Source organism: Nerophis lumbriciformis, linkage group LG29 (assembly GCF_033978685.3).
Source record: "Nerophis lumbriciformis linkage group LG29, RoL_Nlum_v2.1, whole genome shotgun sequence".
Classification (NCBI taxonomy): domain Eukaryota; kingdom Metazoa; phylum Chordata; class Actinopteri; order Syngnathiformes; family Syngnathidae; genus Nerophis; species Nerophis lumbriciformis.
This window is the reverse complement of record NC_084576.2, coordinates 16,267,501-16,290,650: the sequence shown is the minus strand read 5'-3', so window position 1 is coordinate 16,290,650 and position 23,150 is coordinate 16,267,501. Positions and strand designations below refer to the sequence as shown.

The 23,150-nt window shown below is 38.9% G+C and overlaps 1 protein-coding gene across 1 annotated transcript in view; it reads left to right on the top strand.

Moving 5' to 3' along the window:
• cspg4 (chondroitin sulfate proteoglycan 4) overlaps positions 1-23,150 on the top strand; it is a 162,881-nt gene that overhangs the window by 22,050 nt on the left and 117,681 nt on the right. The window lies entirely within an intron of this gene.

The window sequence follows — 23,150 nt, the reverse complement described above, 5'->3', positions numbered from 1 at the left end:
CTGATGGCAGCCATAACTGCCATGTGGCCCTCAATGGAAACCAGTTTGACATCCCTGATCTAAATGTTGATTATATTCCATTGTGAAGTTTAATTTTATGAAGTACGGGATTTGGGATTCCAGTGTTCGACGTAGTTTATATTCACATTTAAATTGTGTTTATTAAAAAATGCAATCAGAACAGTTCGCTTTATCCTGCATTTATACATTGTATTTCCTGGGGAGGCAAACGGCACCGATTGGGTGGAATGACCCAGATAAGAAAATGCGTATAAGGTTGTTGTTGTTTTTTTTTACAGCAAATTCGGTACATTCCAAACCACAGCCGAGCCGCTAGAGGACAAAGTGGCTTAAATGCAGTGTGTCATTATTTACCTGCGGGGCCCTAAGCCGTGAACTGTCACTTTGAAAAATCAAAGTACTTTGTGGAAAGAGCGGCTTACATCCATCGGCCTTCCACGCAGAAGCAGCAGCAATTGGCGTGTTTGTTTGCGATAAGAGCTTTTGAGGCGCCCAAAATGGAAACGCCAGAGAAAATTCTCATTATCACACAAGTGCCAAGTTTTCAATAAGAAGGAATTATGCATGACCAGATGTTCTGATACGGCCTCTGTGGCGCTGCGCTTATTTATTTCTTTTCCAAATGAATAAAGAGAGTTCCGTTCTGTTTTCCCTGCCCTTTTTTTTTTATCGCAGGAAATAAATTAAAATGGTAAAAATCAAAACGGGTACACGGCGGGTGGATGGTGTCCCATGACCTCCGCGCTCGTGACCTCAAGTCCTTACCGCCCACGCCGCCAGTTGCTAATTGAATGCCTCGTCATCATCACGGGGGCGTCGTTTAACGCGTCCGTTAGGAAGCGAGAACAAGGGTGGCATGTCTCTCACGTGGCCCTGACGGACGGGATCGGGCTGAGTGCCAACCCGGAGGGGGGGCGATATAAACCGGGGCATCAAACTCACTTTAGCTCCGGGGCCACTTAGAGAAAAATCTATTTCCATGTGGGCCGAACTGGTAAAATCATGGCAAAATAACTTAAAAATAAAGACAAATTCAGGTTGTTTTCTTTGTTTTTCCATGGCCAAAAACAGAATAAGCATATTCCGAAAATGCAATCTTCTTGACAAACAACTTCAAGTTAGTTGAAAATTATGAGGAAAAAAATGTATAAAACAAGGACATAAAAACTTGGACTTGGTCTCACAGTCTATTTGGGGTTGAACAAAATACAACATAGATAATACATCCAGTAAATTGCAGACTACACTTTGAATCATGCGGCTTATAAAACGGTGCGACACTTTTATGGATTTTTCTTCGCTGATGGCCGTAATGCAAATAGCTTTAAAACTAAAAATAAAACCAAGAAAAGACACTGAAAAGGTGTGTTAGTGTTTGTGCTATGGCGCCACATTTTGTTTGGAATTCATTTACTGCAGGTGCTGCAGTGCCCTTCATTTAGTGCTTTCAACCGGAAGTAAAAGTGCCGTTTCGTCCTCAGGTCGTTTCTACTCGTATGGATTATTCGTTCACTCCGAGCAATGTTTGTAAGTTTTACAATACAACTAAAACAATTCTTACTTACTAAACCGTCCCATGCAAGAGTGTTTTCATGCATATTTGAACGTGCTATCGTAATGTAAGGAAGCTAGCATCGTTAGCATTAGCTAATTGTATTCACTTACAATGGTATTCTGTTTTTATTGTTCCAGTTTTTTACAAATTTCTCAGTAAATTCACCAAAACATCCCGGTGGAGTTATTGAGTCTGTTTAGCTGATTGGAGAGCGAGCTTCCGCAGCTAGTGGATCCATGACGAGGACTTCTGTTTTGTTTGATCAGCCGTTTTACTGCCGTGCTACAGACACTGTTTGGGAACAATTAAGGTATGTAAACAAACATTGTGTGTAAAATAACTCAACTGCGGCTTATAGTCCGGTGCGGCCAATACATGGAAAACATTTTTTTTTTCTAAAATTTTGTGTATGCCGCATATGTACTGGTGCGCGCTATAGTCCGTAAAATATGGTAATAAAAACTGTGCTAACACAACTCAACAAACCACACAAAAGGAGGTAGAAACTATTCAAGAGGGTTGAGTTACACTCGGTCTACGAATTTCTATTGCGACATCCGGTGGACACATTTAGAACAGCAGTTTCTTCCATTAAAAAAAATAGCAAATTTTTATACTTAGCAGTCTGGGTTTGTTTGTTTGCAGTTCTTTGTATTTGTTCATCTGAAGGACAATGTGCAGTGTAGATGATTTCCGTCTATTACCTGATCGCTTCTATGTTAGCTACTTCTCTTTGTTTATAATGTTTATTTTCTGCTGGACCTACTCTCTATTTTATGCTGCAGCTGTTACATATACTGTAATATTGTACTTGGTAATTGGGATTTGTTATATATTGTATATATTATATACAAATATAATATTATATAATATAATAACATAATATATTAGTATATATTATATACTGCTTATATAATATGTAAATATTACATATATGTTATATTTTATATTGTTACTACAGTACATTTTTAGTCTACTTTATATCTGCATTATCCTTTCCATCATTACACTTTCCATCCTTTGTAACTGAGCTATTCTGTGGAACAATTTCCCTTGTGGATCAATAAAGTTTGTCTAAGTCTAAGTCGAAGTTACATTAAGAAGATGATTTAGCACCAGATTTAGCACCATTAAAATTACACAAGATTAAAAATACATAACACAGTTGAAAAGCAATTTAAAATACAAGTGCAATACATAGAAAACGTGCAAGTTATATATCAGTGGGCGGTCAAGTTACAGTATTTTAGCAGCATAATTTAAAGTTCAGAAGTACAGTACAGGCCAAAAGTTTGGACCCACCTTCTCCTCATTCAATGCTTTTCCTTTATTTTCATTGTCAAAACTATGAATGAACACATGTGGAGTTATGAACTTAACAAAAAAAAAAAGGTGAAATAACTGAAAACATGTTTTATATTCTAGTTTCTTCAAAATAGCCACCCTTTGCCTGGTTACTGCTTTGCACACTCTTGGCATTCTCTCGATGAGCTTCAAGCACACCTGTGAAGTGAAAACCCATTTCAGGCGACTACCTTTAGACATACTTGCCAACCCTCCCGAATTTTCCGGGAGACTCCCGAAATTCAGCGCCTCTCCCGAAAACCTCCCAGGACAAATATTCTCCCGAAAATCTCCCGATTTTCAGCCGGATCTTAGTGAGGACAGCCTTTTTTCACGACGGGAGGACAACAGGTTGACAAGAACTAGAGATAGATTGTATCAATATGTTTATCTTTCCTAAAAATAAATATATTTATTAATTTATTTTTTTTTAACTAAATTTTTACTATATTTTGCTAAAAACATCTAAATTAATTGTATTTTTATTTGTATTTTTTCTTACCCCTTATTACCGGTACATCCAGCCATAGAATTATACATTAAAACAAACATATTTGAAATAATTAATTTTAAATGATCATAATAATTCACTTAAAATGACCATATTTAATTATTAGAATAATTGCTTGTTTATCAACAACTTTAGCATTTTATTCATTACATTTTGAAGCTCTCAGAAGCCAAGTTATGTTATATTCCTTAAGATTTATTTATGCAAGTTTGAAGAATCAATTATCTAAACACAGTTTTGTTTGCATATTTTCAGGATATATATATATATATATATATATATATATATATATATATATATATATATATATATATATATATATATATATACATATATATATATATATATATATATATATATATATATATATATATATATGTATATATATATACATATATACATATATATATATATATATATATATGTATGTATATATATATACATATATACATATATATATATATATATATATATATATATATATATATATATATATATATATATGAAATACTTGACTTGGTGAATTCTAGCTGTCAATATACTCTTCCCCTCTTAACCACGCCCCCGCCCCACCCCCACCTCCCGAAATCGGAGGTCTCAAGGTTGGCAAGTATGCCTCTAGAAGCTCATCGAGAGAATGCCAAGAGTGTGCAAAAAAGTCATCGGAGCAAAGGGTTTTCATGTTTTCAGTCATTTCCCCTTTTTTTTGTTAAGTACATAACTCCACATGTGTTCATTCATAGTTCTGATGCCTTCAGTGACAATCTACGATGTAAATAGTCATGAAAATAAAGAAAACCCATTGATTGAGAAGGTGTGGCCTGTACTGTATAAAAAAATGCAACAGTTTTGATCCAAATCCACATAACATGAGTATGAGTGTACATTGATATTACATAACTGTTGGTCTATGTACAGTACAGGCCAAAAGTTTTGGACACACCTCATTCACAACACAACTGATGGTCCCAACCCCATTGATAAAGCAAGAAATTCCACTAATCAACCCTGATAAGGCACACCTGTGAAGTGAAAACCCATTTAAGGCGACTACCTCTTGAAGCTCATCGAGAGAATGCCAAGAGTGTGCAAAAAAAGTAATCGGAGCAAAGGGTGGCTATTTTGAAGAAACTAGAATATAAAACATGTTTTCAGTTATTTCACCTTTTTTGTTAAGTACATAACTCCACATGTGTTCATTCATAGTTTTGATGCCTTCAGTGACAATCTACAATGTAAATAGTCATGAAAATAAAGAAAACGCATCGAATGAGAAGGTGTGGCCTGTACTGTATAAAAAAATACAACAGTTTTGATCCAAATCCACATAACATGAGTATGAGTGCACATTGATATTACATAACTGTTGGTCTATGTACAGTACAGGCCAAAAGTTTGGACACACCTCATTCACAACACAACTGATGGTCCCAACCCCATTGATAAAGCAAGAAATTCCACTAATCAACCTGATAAAACACCTGTGAAGTGAAAACACATTTCAGGCGACTACCTCTTGAAGCCCATCGAGAGAATGCCAAGAGTGTGCAAGAAAAGTAATCGGAGTAAAAGGTGGGTATTTTGAAGAAACTAGAATATAAAACATACTTTCAGTTATTTCACCATTTTTTTGTTAAAGGGGAACATTATCACAATTTCAGAATGGTTAAAACCATTAAAAACCAGTTCCCAGTGGCTTATTATATTTTTCGAAGTTTTTTTCAAAATTTTACCCATCACGCAATATCCCTAAAAAATGCTTCAAAGTGCCTGATTTTAACCATCGTTATATACACCCGTCCATTTTCCTGTGACGTCACACAGTGATGCCAACACAAACAAACATGGCGGAAAGAACAGCAAGCTATAGCGACATTAGCTCGGATTCAGACTCGGATTTCAGTGGCTTAAGCGATTCAACAGATTACGAATGTATTGAAACGGATGGTTGTAGTGTGGAGGCAGGTAGCGAAAACGAAATTGAAGAAGAAACTGAAGCTATTGAGCCATATGGGTTTGAACCGTATGCAAGCGAAACCGACGAAAATGACACGACAGCCAGCGACACGGGAGAAAGCGAGGACGAATTCGGCGATCGCCTTCTAACCAACGATTGGTATGTGTTTGTTTGGCATTAAAGGAAACTAACAACTATGAACTAGGTTTACAGCATATGAAATACATTTGGCAACAACATGCACTTTGAGAGTTCAGACAGCCCAATTTTCATCAATTAATATATTCTGTAGACATACCCTCATCCGCGCTCTTTTCCTGAAAGCTGATCTGTCCAGTTTTGGAGTTGATGTCAGCAGGCCAGGGAAGCTAGGGTCGATAGCTCGCTCGTCTGCGGGAACAAACTGCCGCCATTGCTTGCCGTGCTACCGAGGTCCTTTGTCCCTGAATTGCTCACACACTACGGCAGATTCAATGGGGGTCTGGCGGCAGATTTCTTTGACTTTATCGTTGGAAATGCATCTGCTTTGAGTGTCGCAGGATATCCACACATTCTTGCCATCTCTGTCGTAGCATAGCTTTCGTCGGTAAAGTGTGCGGGACAAACGTCCAATTTCTTGCCACTTTCGCATCTTTGGGCCACTGGTGCAACTTGAATCCGTCCCTGTTCGTGTTGTTACACCCTCCGACAACACACCGACGAGGCGTGATGTCTCCAAGGTACGGAAAACAGTCGAAAAAACGGAAAATAACAGAGCTGATTTGACTCAGTGTTTGAGAAAATGGCGGATTGCTTCCTGATGTGACGTCACGTTGTGACCTCATCCCTCCGAGCGAATAATAGAAAGGCGTTTAATTCGCCAAAATTCACCCATTTAGAGTTCGGAAATCGGTTTAAAAAATATATGGTCTTTTTTTCTGCAACATCAAGGTATATATTGACACTTACATAGGTCTGGTGATAATGTTCCCCTTTAAGTACATAACTCCACATGTGTTCATTCATAGTTTTGATGCCTTCAGTGACAATCTACAATGTAAATAGTCATGAAAATAAAAAAAAGGCATTGAATGAGAAGGTGTGGCCTGTACTGTATAAACAATGCAACAGTTTTGATCAAAATCCACATAACACATCAGATGGTACCCATAAGGGTATCATCCAGTAGCTATATACCCCATTGGTACTGCATACGTAAACAAACCTGTTCTAATCCGGCCCGCGGGCCGTGGGTTTGACACCCCTGGCATGAACGCTTCGTTAAGGCGCCCGGAAGAGCGGCGTGTGAGTCATGGGAAGCGATCACGCTGCTGAGTCATCGCGCCAACGCGCCTCCAAACATCTGGAGACAGCTTGCTACGCGAGACGGCAGTTAGAGGAAATGTCCCTCTGCCTCTCTATTGCCTAATATAGACACAAACTGTGAAGAAAGAATGGTGAACGCGAAAGAGGAATTATGTATGTTTTATGGCAACACTACAGCGCACGTACAGACACTTGTGCATGTCAAGCGGGGGGAACGACGCGATACCTCAGATATGAGTCACCGCTTTAAATATAGCCTTGAGGAATCCACTGGAAGTGCAGGGACTCCCTGCAGACCCCAGGGTGCGTGAGTCACAATCACAAGGCTGCTTCGTCATGAGACCGAGGCCTATAAACTTGCTCCATTTCTTTGCTACACCTTCTGCATGCGTGTCTTTGCGAGCATCGGTGGCCCGATTACACAAAATTTCATCTTGATGCTTTAATGCTGCACAGTTCGTGTCTCTCAAAGAATCGCCATTGTGCATTTTGTCACTTTTTACCAGGATTGTACCGCTATTAGTATAGTTGAGTTAATGTACCACTGATAGTCACACACACACACTAGGTGTGGTGAAATTACTCTCTGCATTTGACCCATCGCCTTGTTCCACCCCCTGGGAGGTGAGGGGAGCAGTGAGCAGCAGCGGTGGCTGCGCTCGCGAATCATTTTGGTGATTTAACCCCCAATTCCAACCCTTGATGCTGAGTGCCAAGCAGGGAAGTAATGGGTCCCATTTTTATAAATTTGTGGTATCATCCAAAACTAATGTAAAGTATCAAACATTTTAATAATAGATATAACATTTAAGAGAGAAAGTAAGCAGATATTAACAGTAAATGAACAAGTAGATTAATAATTCATTTTCTACCACTTGTCCTTAATAATGTTGACAAAATAATAGAATGGAAAATGACACAATATGTTACTGCATATGTCAGCAGCTAAATTAGGAGCCTTTGTTTGTTTACTTACTAATAAAAGACAAGTTGTCTTGTTTGTTCACTATTTTATTTAAGGACAAACTTGCAATAAGAAACATATGTTTAATATACCCTAAGATTTTTTTGTTAAAATAAAGCCATTTTTGTATATAAATAAATGCAATTTTTTTGTGGTTCCCTTTATTTAGAAAAGTACCGAAAAGTACCGAAAAGTATCGAAAAGTATCGAAAAGTATCGAAAAAATGTTGGTACCGGTACCAAAATTATTTTGATACTTTTCGGTACTTTAATAATCATATTACAGGCATATCTCGCACAGCTATTTGGGGGCCTCTGTTAAACAACATATTACTGTCGAGTTGTTGCTTGCTAGAAAAAAATAAAAATAAAAAGTTGTCATTCTGCAAGACAAAACCGTCGTCTTTTCCACGATGTGCTGTTTATCATTCACAGTCCTTATATAAGACAAGAACACGTATGCTTGGCTTTTTTTATGCATTCAAAATCGTAAATAAATAGCTAAAAATTATGTCAACAGATTGAGGGTCGTCTGTTGCGCTCATTATACTCTCTCTAAAACCATCCAGAAAGCGCCAACAATACTCCATTTACATGTCCTGACCGGAAAATTAACCAAGTATAAGCGATATTGTTATTATAGCGGCACATTGATAGCAGCGAGCTAATGCTAGCTTACGCTGCTATTGTTGACACACTGAGCCGGCGGCTGCTTTTGGTTGATTTCAAACTTGCTAAAAGTAAATTCTAGATTATAATTCATGCATCTTTCACCTGCTAGTAGACAAAATTGGCCATGGACCGACAGGCTGGTAGACTTTCACATCCCCCGTAATGATGAAAAGGACACAAAAAGACGCTAGTTGCAGCAACTCTTTATGAAGATTGCCGTTAAATCTTCATCTAAACGGGATTATGTGAGCGTGTGTCGTCGGTCGACTTCCCAGCGAGAGTGGAAATATCACAGCAAGTGTTAGTTTTTTATGTTTATTATGATTAATTTGCAATGCTGCTGATGCTATAGTGTTACAATAAAGATGCATCCGTTTAGCAGTCAGCTTCTAAAACGTATTGCTCATCCTCTTTGTGTTCGGGCTCAAAAATATGAGAATCTGGATGATAATGTTCCCCAAAGTAATCGGTGTTGGCTCTCACAAAGTCTGTTTGATTAGCATTTTTGTTGATGGGGAAGGGATCTGTGGTTCCTAATGCTCATTATCTCTCAAAATGGCTCGGAATACTATTTCGATCAGATCTATTTATCCGCAAACTTTGGAAGTATTCTAGTGTCATAAATCAGATATAAATGATAATAGCTTCAATACAGAGGCAACTTGTTTTTCCACTCTACTGGTACTGACACTTCACCCTTGCTCCCTGTGCCGCTCACACTGGTGTATGAATGTAAATAAATATTTAGTGGTGGTCGAGGTGCAAACTGGCAGCCACGCTCAGTTTACCTCAGGGCAGCTGTGGCCACAAATGTAGCTTACCACCATCAACGTGGGAATGTGGAGTGAATGAATGATGGGTCCTCACTTCTCTGTGTGTGGTTTGAGTATCGAGTTTATAGAAAAGCGCTAAATAAATCTAATCTATATAGTACTTATTTTGGTAACATTTTAGTATGGGGAACATATTCACCATTAATTAGTTGCCTATTAAAGTAACAAAGACTTAATTTAGAGTTATTTTTGGAACATATAAGGGTTAGGTTTAGGGTTACTAATAAGCAATAATTCTGAGGTTATTGAGGGAAGACTCTTAGTTCATGGCTTACTGAAGGCCATGCAGAATAAGGCATTAATAAGTACTTAATAATGACTGATTAAGAGCCAATATGTTACTAATTTGCATGTTAATAAGCAACTAATTAATGGTGAATATGTGTTCCCTATACTAAAGACTATAAAAATGGGACCCATTACCTCCCTGCTTGGCACTCAGCATCAAGGGTTGGAATTGGGGGTTAAATCACCAAAAATGATTCCCGGGCGTGGCCACCGCTGCTGCTCACTGCTCCCCTCACCTCACAGGGGGTGATCAAGGGTGATAGGTCAAATGCAGAGAATAATTTCGCCACACCTAGTGTGTGTGTGACAATCATGGGTACTTTTTAGCTTAACTGCCAAGTTTGTTTTAAGATGTGTAGCGAAGCCTGCTTTCTTTCTCCATGGATGGTGAATACTGATGTACAGGGGGCAGGGCAAGGCACTACGGCTTGAAACTGCACCACGATATAAGTGTTTTATATCGATCAATATCGATAATTATAGATTTTTTTTTTTTTTACCCATTGAACATAAAGACCGGGAGGAAAATATACTAAAAGTAAAAAAATGTTTTCGAAATTTTACCTTCCTCTGATTATATTTATTTATTAAAGAGTAATTAAATAGTAATTATTTTTCGGGGAAAGCAACAAGTAACTAGAATTAAATAAATTTTAAAAGTAATGAACTGTTCTGGTTATATAGCGCCACCTGCTGCCTCATAGGCAAAAGTAGGTTTTCACAGGATTTTCCACTGCACCGCACATGTTTTGTGTCACAATAATAAGCCCACAGTACATCTTACAATACAATAGACAACAGCCAGCTTTTTTCCCACGTGTAATTACTCCTCCTTTTGTAGATCATAAAAGATACAACCTCCCTTTCTGAGCACAATAATGATTCACAATGGACTCCTACTGCGTCTACTCCTGATGGCTTTATTTTTAGCCCTCGGTATTGCAAACCCTTTTTGTGTCGCCACAAGCGGGTAGAACATTCAGCACGGTTGCACAAGGAGCTGCAGAGCGGGTGAGTTGCCTCAGCTGGAATCGTTACAACGTCCATGATGACATGAACTGAGACCCCCGATGCACCCGAAAAACTGTACAAAATCCCCCACCTCCGTATCGCCTTTCCTGTCTACTTAATGGTGACCATACCTATTTTTACCCTGTGGTGGCTTAGTGTGGTGTCAATTTACTGCAGACATTAGTGTTGCTGATGAAGATTTGTTGTGATTTTGCAGTATTTTTTTTTAGGAAATAATAGAAATACAAATAATCGGCTCCAGGGTCAAGCTGTCACAATTATAAAAAGCTTAAATAAATGTGGAGGCATTCTAAATGTACAGTATTTACTGGCGTATGAGTGTAAAAAGAAGTTAACTACAATTGATATTAACGAGGGCCGTCCAACGATTAAAATTTTAAATGTTAATGTTTTTATTTGTATTTTTATTTTATACTTTAATGGTCTTCATATATCTGCATGACAATGTCTTAGCCTTCTCTTTTTATTAATACAATATAATATTAAGCCTGCTAAACATTGTGTAATTGAGGACTATCAATCAGAACATCTTATAAAACAGGGGAGTCCAAACTACGGCCCGCAGGTCAATTGTGGCCCACCGACGTCTTCAATTTGGCCCGCGAGGCTGCACGAGTTCAACAAGCAATATGTCCGGGTAGGGTGTATAAATATTACATTTAAATATCGGGCGGTTTAATGGATGCTTATTTTTCGCCATCATGTGGACAACGTGAGTGACTCGGGCCAACGACCATGGAGTATACTTTCTAAAATAGTATGCACAGCATTCAGTTATATCACCTAATCCAAACAACCTTCCCTAGTCATGGCGCAAAAAAAAAAAAAATCAACCAGCACAAAAAGTCAACAAACATGTCACACATAACACAACTTGCTGACTCAATGATGTTATAAAAAACAGCCAACCACCAAATACATTTCAAAAGTACACCCATTACAAGGCAAGATGGGAAAACATTTTAAAAACTCTATCCACACTTATCCATGTTTGGCACAAGTCCGCTACTTTATATTTCTGATTGATTACAAAACTCTAAGGAAGGTGTCAACAAGGTAAACAAGGTAGGAGTTGAACTTTCACATGCTCTTAATATTAATAATACTAATAATTATAAATTACAAATCCATTATATTATTATAATATGTACATATATACATCCATATATAAATAATACATATATATATACATATACGTACAAATATGTACATATATACATACATATATACATACATATATATATACATATATACATATACTCATATATGCGTTTGTAAGTGTGTATAAATGTATGTGTAAGCATGTTTGTATGTGTGTGTGTGTGTGTGTGTGTGTGTGTGTGTGTGTGTGTGTGTGTGTGTGTGTGTGTGTATGAATGTGTGTACAGTATGTATAGGTCCCTGTGTATGTATGTGTGTAAGTATGTGTGTACATGTATGTATGTATGTATGTATTTGTGTTTGTGTGTGAAGTGAAGTGAATTCTTTTTATATAGTGCTTTTCTCTAGTGATTCAAAGCGCTTTTACATAGTAAAACCCAATATCTAAATTCCATTTAAACCAGTGTGGGTGGCACTGGGAGCAGGTGGGTAAAGTGTCTTGCCCAAGGACACAACGGCAGTGACTAGGATGGCGAAAGCGAGGATCGAACCTGGAACCCTCAAGTTGCTGGCACGTTCACTCTACCAACCGCGCTATACCGCCCCGCACCGTGCACGTACAGTATGTATGTAAAGCAGCTATAAGAGACAGCAATTGAAGTCCCATCAGCTCAAGTCTACAGGGGGGCGTGTTCATTTATTGAGCAGCTGGGGGTCTCGCTCACATGTAGGTGAAGGGGAGGGGGAGCCTCTATTTTGATGTTTTATTCATAGATGACAAGGAGGTTGTGTGTGCGTGTGTGTGTGCATACATTGGATTGATGGAAAATGTGGTCCAAAGTCGCTCAAAAAGGAGGACTATCCGGGATTAGATTCAATCTGGCGGACAAAGACTCAACCGTAAACTTCCAGCGTACAATCATTTCCTCTTAGCTAGCAGCCGCCGCCCGACTTTGCCGTCGGGTGGCGGCGTCAGATAACGGCAACAAACACAGGATTCCATCCCAGCCATCAGCATTGAGAATCTGGAAATCATATTTCGCGTTTATGGCGGAACGGCGGGGGTTTCGATACCAGCTCGCTGGGAGAAATTGCCGTGTCATTCGACGGCCGGCAACTCGAGAGCACGAATATTTTAATGGCGGCCTTATAAAGTTTATTTCTCTTTCGTAGCAGCTTGGCTCAGGCGGTTGTCGGCCAACTGGAAGGTGGAAGACTCTGTATGTTAGGAAGCATTTGTACTCCAATTTGATTCCTATTGTTTTACGCTCGATTTACAGTCAAACGTTGGACACTCCATGAGGTAAATTACATCTATGGCGCCCCCTATGGGTTGTGATTTTGCTCAAAATTGGAGAATCATAGAACTTTTAGACAATCATTTTAATGTGGTTGTCTGTTGCCTAAAAGTGTGTACTAAATTTGGTGACAAAACACTCAAATGTATATATATATATATATATATATATATATATATATATATATCCATCCATCCATCCATCCATTTTCTACCGCTTATTCCCTTTGGGGTCGCGGGGGGCGCTGGAGCCTATCTCAGCTATAATCGGGCGGAAGGCGGGGTACACCCTGGACAAGTCGCCACCTCAATATATATATATATATATATATTGAGGTGGCCCCCGCCTCAGGCTCCAGCGCCCCCCGCGACCCCAAAGGGAATAAGCGGTAGAAAATGGATGGATGGATATATATATATATATACAGTATATTTATATATATATATATATATATATATATATATATATATATATATATATATATATATATATATATATATATATATATATAGTCAAGGTTTCTGTGGTTTATCCGTTATACAGTGCTCAATTTTGGGGTAGAGCGGAATATATGTTAGGTCAGGAAAAAACACAAGAGGCTAAATCATCCTTACAAGCCTGTTTTGCAGGCTTGTAGGGATGATATAGCCTCTTGTGTTTTTTCCTGACCTAACACATATATATGTATATATATATATATATATATATATATATATATATATATATATATATATATATATATATATATATATATATATATATATACCGTATTTTTCGGAGTATAAATCGCTCCGGTGTATAAGTCGCACCGGCCGAAAATGCATAATAAATAAGGAAAAAAACATATATAAGTCGCACTGGAGTATAAGTCGCATTTTTGGGGGAAATTTATTTGATAAAAGCCAACACCAAGAATAGACATTTGAAAGGCAATTTAAAATAAATAAAGAATAGTGAACAACAGGCTGAATATATTATATATGAGGCATAAATAACCAAGTGAGAACGTGCCTGGTATGTTAACGTAACATATTATGGTAAGAGTCATTCAAATAACTATAACATATAGAACATGCTATACGTTTACCAAACAATCTGTCACTCCTAATCGCTAAATCCCATGAAATCTTATACGTCTAGTCTCTTACGTGAATGAGCTAAACAATATTATTTGATATTTTACGGTAATGTGTTAATAATTTCACACATAAGTCGCTCCTGAGTATAAGTCGCACCCCCGGCCAAACTATGAAAAAAACTGCGACTTATAGTCCGAAAAATACGGTATATATATATATATATATATATATATATATATATATATATATATATATATACATATATATATATATATATATATATATATATATATATGTGTGTGTGTGTGTGTGTGTGTGTGTATAAAGTTACAGTTAACAGTGGGGGCCTGAGGTCCAATCAAATATTAAAACTGAATTAATAATCTTAGACGTTAATCAATTCATGGTAAAGTTACATTGTTTAATGTATCGGTTTGAAAAAGTAAAATTCATGACTTTTTAAAACACCGCTGTGTACACGGATGTAGGGAGAAACACAGAGCTCCTTTGCGTGCCGCCCCAGTCACATACTATCTACGGCTTTTCACACACACAAGTGAATGCAAGACATACTTGATCAACAGCCATACAGGTCACACTGAGGGTGGCCGTATAAACAACTTTAACGCTGTTACAAATATGCGCCAAACAGGAATGACAAACACATTTTGGGAGAACATCCGCACCATAACACAACATAAACACAACAGAACAAATACCCAGAACCCCTTGCAGCACTAACTCTTCCGGGACGCTACGATATACACCCCCAGCTACCCCGCCCACCTCAACCTCCTCATGCATGTCCCAAATCTGCTGTTTTGAGGCACGTTAAAAAAAATAATGCACTTTGTGATTTCAATAATAAATTTGGCAGTGCCATGTTGGCATTTTTTTCTATAACTTGAGTTGAAGTTGTTCTCTTATTTTGGAAAACCTTGTTTTTGATTGATTGATTGAAACTTGTATGAGTAGATTGCACAGTACAGTACATATTCCGTACAATTGACCACTAAGGGTTGGAATTGGGGGTTAAATCACCAAAAATGATTCCCGAGCGCGGCCACCGCTGCTGCTCACTGCTCCCCTCACCTCCCAGGGGGTGATCAAGGGTGATGGGTCAAATGCAGAGAATAATTTCGCCACATCTAGTGTGTGCGTGACAATCATTGGCACTTTAACTTTAACTTTAAATGGTAACACCCGAATAAGTCTTTCAACTTGTTTAAGTCGGGGTCCACGTTAATCAATTCATGGTAAGACTGGAAGTCTCTCCAGAGAGTGGTGAGGACGGCGGAAAAGATCATCAGGACTCCTCTTCCTCCTATCCAGGAGATCGCAAAAAGCCGCTGCCTGACCGGGGCTCAGAAAACCTGCAAAGACTCCTCCCACCCCTACCAAGGACTGTTTTCACTGCTGGACTCTAGAAAGAGGTTCCGCAGCCTCCGAAGCAGAACCTCCAGGTTCTGTAACAGCTTCTTCCCTCAGGCCGTAAGACTCTTGAACGCATCATAATTATCCCCTCAATTCCCCCCCAAAATGGATTAACTCGCTGGAATAATAAAGACAATATAACATACATCCATAAACGTGGACGCATGTGAAAAAGTGCAATATATTTATCTATGTATTTATTTATATATATTTATTTATTTTATATATATATTTATATATTATTTATATATATTTATTTATTTATATATGCACTGTATTGCTTTTTTTATCCTGCACTACCATGAGCTTATGTAACGAAATTTCGTTCTTATCTGTGCTGTAAAGTTCAAATTTGAATGACAATAAAAAGGAAGTCTAAGTCTAAAGTTACATTGTTTAATGCAGTGTTTTTCAACCTTTTTTGAGCCAAGGCACATTTTTTGCGTTGAAAAAATTCGGAGGCACACCACCAGCAGAAATCATTAAAAAACTAAACTCAGTTGACGGTAAAAAGTCGTTGTCGCAAGTGTTGTATATGAATTCAAACCATAACCAAGCATGCATCACTATAGCTCTTGTCTCAAAGTAGGTGTACAGTCACCACCTGTCACATCACACCGTGACTTATATTTACTTTTTTGATGTTTTCCTGTGTGTAGTGTTTTAGTTCTTGTCTTGCGCTCCTATTTTGGTGGCTTTTTCTGTTTTGTTGGTATTTTCCTGTAGCAGTTTCATGTCTTCCTTTGAGCGATATTTCCTGTATCTACTTTGTTTTAGCAGTCAAGAATATTTCAGTTGTTTTTATCCTTCTTTGTGGGGACATTGTTGATTGTCATGTACATTGTGGACGCCGTCTTTGCTCCACAGTAAGTCTTTGCTGTCGTCCAGCATTCTGGTTTTTTTTTTACTTTGTAGCCAGTTCAGTTTTAGTTTCGTTCCGCATAGCCTTCCCTAAGCTTCAATGCCTTTTCTTAAGGGGCACTCACCTTTTGTTTATTTTTGGTTTAAGCATTAGCATACTTGCCAACCCTCCCGAATTTTCCGGGAGACTCCCGAAATTCAGTGCCTCTCCCGAAAACCTCCCGGGACAAATATTCTCTCGAAAATCTCCCGATTTTCAGCCGGAGCTGGAGGCCACGCCCCCTCCAGCTCCATGCGGACCTGAGTGAGGACAGCCTTTTTTCACTACGGGAGGACAACAGGGTGACAAGAACTAAATCATCCAGACTAGAGATACATTGTATTATTATGTTTATCTTACCTAAAAATAAATATATTTATTAATTAAAAAAATAAAAAATAAAAAAAATACATGTTTACTATATTTTGCTAAAAACATCAAAATTAATTGTATTTTAATTTTAATTTTTTCTGACTCCTTATTACATCCAGCCATAGAATTTTACATTAAAATAAACATATTTGAAATAATTAATTTTAAATTATCATAATAATTCATTTAAAATGACCATATTTAATTATTAAAATAATTGCTTGTTTATCAACAACTTTAGCATTTCATTCATTACATTTTGAAGCTCTCAGAAGCCAAGTTATGTTATATTCCTTAATATTTATTTATGCAAGTTTGAAGTATCAATTATCAAAACACAGTTTTGGTTGCATATTTTTAGGATATATATATATATATTTTTTTTTATTTTTTTTTTTTTTTTAGGATATATATATATATATATATATATATATATGGCCCTGCGATGAGGTGTCGACTTGTCCAGGGTGTACCCCGCCTTCCGCCCGATTGTAGCTGAGATAGGCTCCAGCGCCCCCCGCGACCCCAAAGGGAATAAGCGGTAGTAAATGGATGGATGGATGGATGGATATATATATATATATATATATATATATATATATATATATATATATATATATATATATATATTCTAGCTGTCAATATACTCCTCCCCTCTTAACCACGCCCCCAACCACGCCCCGCCCACCCCCGACCACGCCCCCACCTCCCGAAATCGGAGGTCTCAAGGTTGGCAAGTATGGCAGTAGATACCTTTTTACCTGCACACTGCCTCCCGCTGTTTCCGACATCTACAAAGCAATTCGCTACTGGCTGCCACCTACTGATATGGAAGAGTATTACACGGTTACTCTGCCGAGCTCTAGACAGCACCGACACTCAACAACAACACATCATTTGCAGACTATAATTACTGGTTTGCAAAAAATATTTTTAACCCAAATAGGTGAAATTAGATAATCTCCCACGGCACACCAGACTGTATCCAGTGGTTGAAAAACACTGGTTTAAAGCATCCAGCTGGGCATCACAACAAAATTAGGCATAATAATGTGTTAATTCCACGACTGTATGTATCGGTATCGGTTGATATCGGAATCGGTAATTAAGAGTTGGCCATTATCGGACATCTCTACTCAAGACTCCAATACGGGCATCGTATCAAGTGGACCTATAGCTACTCGCCATAAATTGGAGTGTAAAGTATGTTACCATTTTACACTATAACTTAATCGATCATGTGACACCCGTGATCAGTCACATTTCCTAGCTTTAAAAAGAACCCCCTGTCCTCCTCCAAACACTTACTTTCAGCTCTTTCCCACAAGCATTCATTATCCATTGTTCCAAGTCCATTGTTAGCTCAAGTCCCCCACTCAACGAGCATAACTAACACGCCAGTCAAGTATATAAACGGGAACAGGACTGATTGATGGTGCATTAATTAGGTGTCATTAAGGACTTTTCAAGTGCTTGGACTCGCGGCCAAGTGGCTTAGAAGGTGGCTGACGACCAAATGAGTCGATTCCCCTGGAGAAACCGGGTCTTGGTCTCTAATAAATGGCGTTCATGTGTTGCCCAGTGTCTTTTTCTGCTGAGCAAGCAGAAATTTAACAGGCTAAAAAGTGCCGACTCCCCGATTTATGGCTCGCAGGCCTATTTAGTCGACTGCTTCTTCACGCCAGAGTGATGACATCAAGTCCGCATCCCCAACAAAAACATGATCCGGCGTAGAAATCGGACGCGGTGGATAGGCGGTAAAGGATGTAAAGACAGAACCGGACATCAGGTCGACATTCCTTCGCTTGCGGCCAGGGAAGGGGGGCGCACAAGCGAGCCAAGCGCCGTGAATTATCTTTTCAGACGCTTCCAGTGGAAAGCAAATATAAAACAGCTGCATGGAAGCATCGGCGGCTGCAGGATTGTGACTTCATAAACTCCTCCTCCCTCCCAGTGGGAAGAAGGGAACTGTTATTTCGCTTCAAGACACACAAAAAAAACAAAAAACCATGCCAAAAAAAAAAAAAAAAGTGCACAATTGCCTTAAAAAAGTGAGGTCATCATTGACGGAGCTGACTGTCGGGCCTCTTTTTGATTTCAAATACATGGTGATCATAAAAACGGAGCTTTTTGCTCCAATATAGGTTGCAGATGTTCCATTTGAAGCAAGTTTTAACAGGAGAGATGCTTGGCTTTACACTTTTCTAGTCATAAAAAAGTGGAACAACAGCAGCTAATTAAAGTCCATTGCTGTGGACCACAAGTGGAAACTGTTGGTGTTGTTTATGCAGCCCCGCGTACAGTATAAGAACACATTACCACATGTATTTTTAACATATATTTTTTATATGCGTTTTGTCCAGTGTCTCTGGCATGCACTTTTTTTTTTAAGCACAATTGGTGTGCATGGAGTTTTTTTTAACCTACAGTGACAGGCATAATCTAAAAGAAAAAAAAAAGCCTACTTTGCATCTAACTATACGGTTCAGTTTGGTACAGTAGACATTTGATTGGGTTTCCATTGTAAACAGTGGCAAAATAAAACTGACCATTGTTCTACAGTTAGCAGGATTACATGGAAAATCTCAAACCAATTTCTAGGAAACTTTGTATAGTGGCGGTCCGTTGGCCGAGGAAGAACGTGTTACAATTTGGTGAGGATCTGGATAACAGTACAGGCTGGAGGAATGGATCGTACGTTCATCAATCTCCATGAAACAGGAAGTCAACGGCTCATTAACACGTACAGTAATAGAATTTTTTTTATTTAGTTTTTTCAGTATTTTTTTTTAGAAAAAAATAAAGTAACATTTAAAAAAATAAAAAATAAATAAAAAAATGATTTAATAAGATGAAATAAAATAATATAAATAACAATAATAATAATAATAAGTAAAATTAAAGCTGCAAGCAGCGATGGACGGGACCGACTTTGACGGCACAGAAAATCCAAACCGGAGCAGTAATGAAAACTCTTTCATCAACTCTTAATCAGAAGGGTTCAATCTCTCTCCTGTGCTAGATTGAAGCCTACACGACAAACGCGCTCAGAGGAGATAATGTTTAAAAAAAGGTGACTGTTTTGACCCAACTTTTATTTTGAAGGGGGAATTGCAAACTTCCTGTTGATTTTTGCTGGGAGTTGTGAATATATGAAAGTGTAGGTCTAAGTGAGACCTACATAGAGGTTTTTGTTCCATGTCTCTACGACATTCCTACTGGACGTTACAGGCAGTTTTGTCTGTGTTCTTCCTCGGAGCAGTTTTGTCTGTGTTTTCTTCCTAGGGGGCGCGAGAGCGCAATTTTGAGTTTTGGGGTTGTTTTTTTTAATTAGATCGCAATTTTTGCCAGTCCTGATGTGTGTGTCCAGTTTGGTGAGTTTTGAAGCATGTTAAAGGGGTCAAATTATAGCTCAAAGAGGCAAAAGTGACTGTTTTTACAAATATTTTTGTTTTGAAGGGGGAATTGCCAACTTCCTGTTGATTTTTGCTGAAGAATGTTAGTGTATGAAATCTAGGTCTAGGTGAGACCTACATAGAGGTTTTTGTTTCATGTCTCTACGACATTCCTACCGGAAGTTACAAGCAGTTTTGTCTGTGTATTTTCCTAGGGGGCACTAGAGCGCAATTTTGAGTTTTGGGGTTTGGTTTTTTGCTTAGATCGCAATTTTTGCCAGTCCTGATGTGTGTGTCAAATATGGTGAGTTTTGAAGCATGTTAAGGGGGTCAAATTACAGCTCAAAGAGGCGGCGGTATAATAATAATAATAAAACCTTACAAATACAACAGGGTCCTCTGTCCCAAAGGGACATTGCGGTCCCTAATAATAAATATATCTACAAACTCAAATATATGAAATATATCTATTTTCCCCTCGGGGATTAATAAAGTACTATCTAATCTAATCTAATGACATAATATAACATTTTCCATAACAGTTAAGCCTTGATGAAGGTCTTTTTTTTTTGCCAACAACTTGAGGGTTCCAGGTCCGATTCCAGCTTCCGCCATATCCGAGTCACTGCCGTTGTGTCCTTGAGCAAGACACTTCACCCACCTGCTCCCGGCCCCACCCACACTGGTTTAAATGTAGCTAAAAGAAGTAGATAGTGGGTTTCACTATGTAAAGCTCTTTTGAGTCTCGAGAGAAAAGCGCTATATAAATAAAATTCACTTCACCTTTGTTAGTTTTAAAGCCCAAATAGGTCCATTCTCCCTCTTCTGTCTCCACCCTGTTTCTGCTTGTAAGCTCTCTGTGTGTGTGTTTATGTCGGGAAAAGTAGTACCGGTATTTTTCAAAGGCGGTATAGGACCTTTTTTTAATTCCTTAGTACTGTAGTACTTTATTAGTACAAGCATACCAGATTTCAAACTCAGATGTCTTAAAGGCACACACTCAGCTTTCATGAAATATCTTTCAACTGCATATGCCAGATTTTTTTTTTTTAAGTATCGCATTGATTACATTTATTAAAGAGTACCATAGTTAATAGTTTGTGTAAAGTAATTTTCCAAACATGGACTCGGAGTTGACGATGTTCCACTGTAATGTACTTCTCCCACAAGAAGATCAGATGTCTGGCATTGCGTCAGACCACCTAATAAGCGGCTATTTTGGAGATTTCAGTTCGTCAGATGCTATATTATGAACATGTCCTTGGCTTCACTGACTGATATTTTCATGTGTATAAAATGTTAAAGTAGTTCTTGCTTCTTGGAATGCTCAAAGTCGTCCAACAGTTACACTCAGACCACTTGCGTGGAGCAGTGGTCGGCTTCCGGTACACGGGGAAAGTAGTACCGGTATTTTTCAAAGGCAGTATAGTACATTTTTTAATTCCTTAGTACTGCGGTACTTTATTAGTACCGGCATACCAGATATCAAACTCAGCTGAGCTGAATTTCGCTGACGGGCACCGTGTCTTAAAGGCACACACTCAGCTTTCATGAAACGTCTTTCAAGTAATTAACCATAGTTAATTACTTGTTTAAAGTAATTTTCCAAACACGGACTAGGGCTCGACGATGTTCCACTGTAATGTACTTCTCCCACAAGTGTCAAGACTTGGTCCTTGGGTTTAGTTTTTCCAGAAGGCAACGGAAAGTTGGCTCGGGCGAGACGGGAATGTGAGTACATATTTTATTTTTTTTACACTAACAAAGGACAAAAAAAAAGAAGCAAAGAAAAGGCGCGCACAAGGGCGGAAGTACAAAACTTGACTATAAACACAAAACTTGCACAAGGGCAGAAACTATGAACAATGAAACAAAACTTGCAAACTATGGCATGAATAAAGAAAACTTACTTGGACGAGAAAACGGCATGAAAAAGCGCAGCAAGGGTCATAAGGGTGTGTGGAGAGTGTGTCAGGGGTATGATGTCGCCAGACAGACAGCCTGGTAACTGGAAGCTTAAATAATAGTGACATGATTAAAGACAGGTGTGTGAGTCGTGAGGGCAGGTGAAAACTAATGGGTTGCTATGGTGACAAACAAGAGTGCACAATGAGTCCAAACGTGGAACAGGTGAAACTAATGGGTAACCATGGAAACAAGACAAGGGAGTGAAAAGCCAGAAACTAAAGAGTCCAATAACTAAACAAAACAAAACATGACTAAAACAAAACATGATTACACAGACATGACAACAAGAAGATCAGATATCTGGCATTGCGTCAGACCACCTAATAAGCGGCTATTTTGGAGAGTTCAGTTCGTCAGATGCTATATTACGAACATGTCCGTGGCTTCACTGACTGACATTTTCATGTGTATAGAATGTTAAAGTAGTTCTTGCTTCTTGGAATGCTCAAAGTCGTCCAACAGCTACACTCAGACCACTCGCGTGGAGCAGTGGTCGGCTTCCGCTTCGCACAGCAAAAAGTCACACGAGGACACTAAGCCAGGATCCCCACGCCGTCACACAGTCCATTTGAGCTCCTTATGGAAGCACACAGCTGTTTGGCACGTCGTGTCCTGCGCCGTGAACTGCTCGTTCCCACTGGGCGGCGTGGGTGGACGGGTTCAGCCACGAGCACGGCTTGCATGTCGTCAACTGTTATCGGTGGTCTGCGTTCTGAACCCTCCGCCGACTCCCGGATTACAGTTCGTCACCGCGGTGAGGCCGCGTGGACGCGGTGGTCCTCAAATGTGCAGGAGGGGGCGGCTTCTGAGCATGTGCGGTTGAGGAACGCAGCTTTAACTATGAGCAGGTGTCTTGTGTCACATGTGAGATATATTCCCTTCAAATACACATAGTCTTGCGGGAAAAAAAAAAAAAAAAGGCCCGGGCGGCATTGCTGAGTGACATGTCGATAAATAACGTTTAAAACGCGCTGAGCATGCACATCTTGAAGCGAGGACTTCTGTCTATTGCCAAACGCAACAAGCCCCGGCCGCGTACGGTACGGCGCCGCTCCACCCTACACCGCACCCACCCGGGTCTAATCTGCGTCGCCTCCTGCAAATGTTCCCGCACAACATG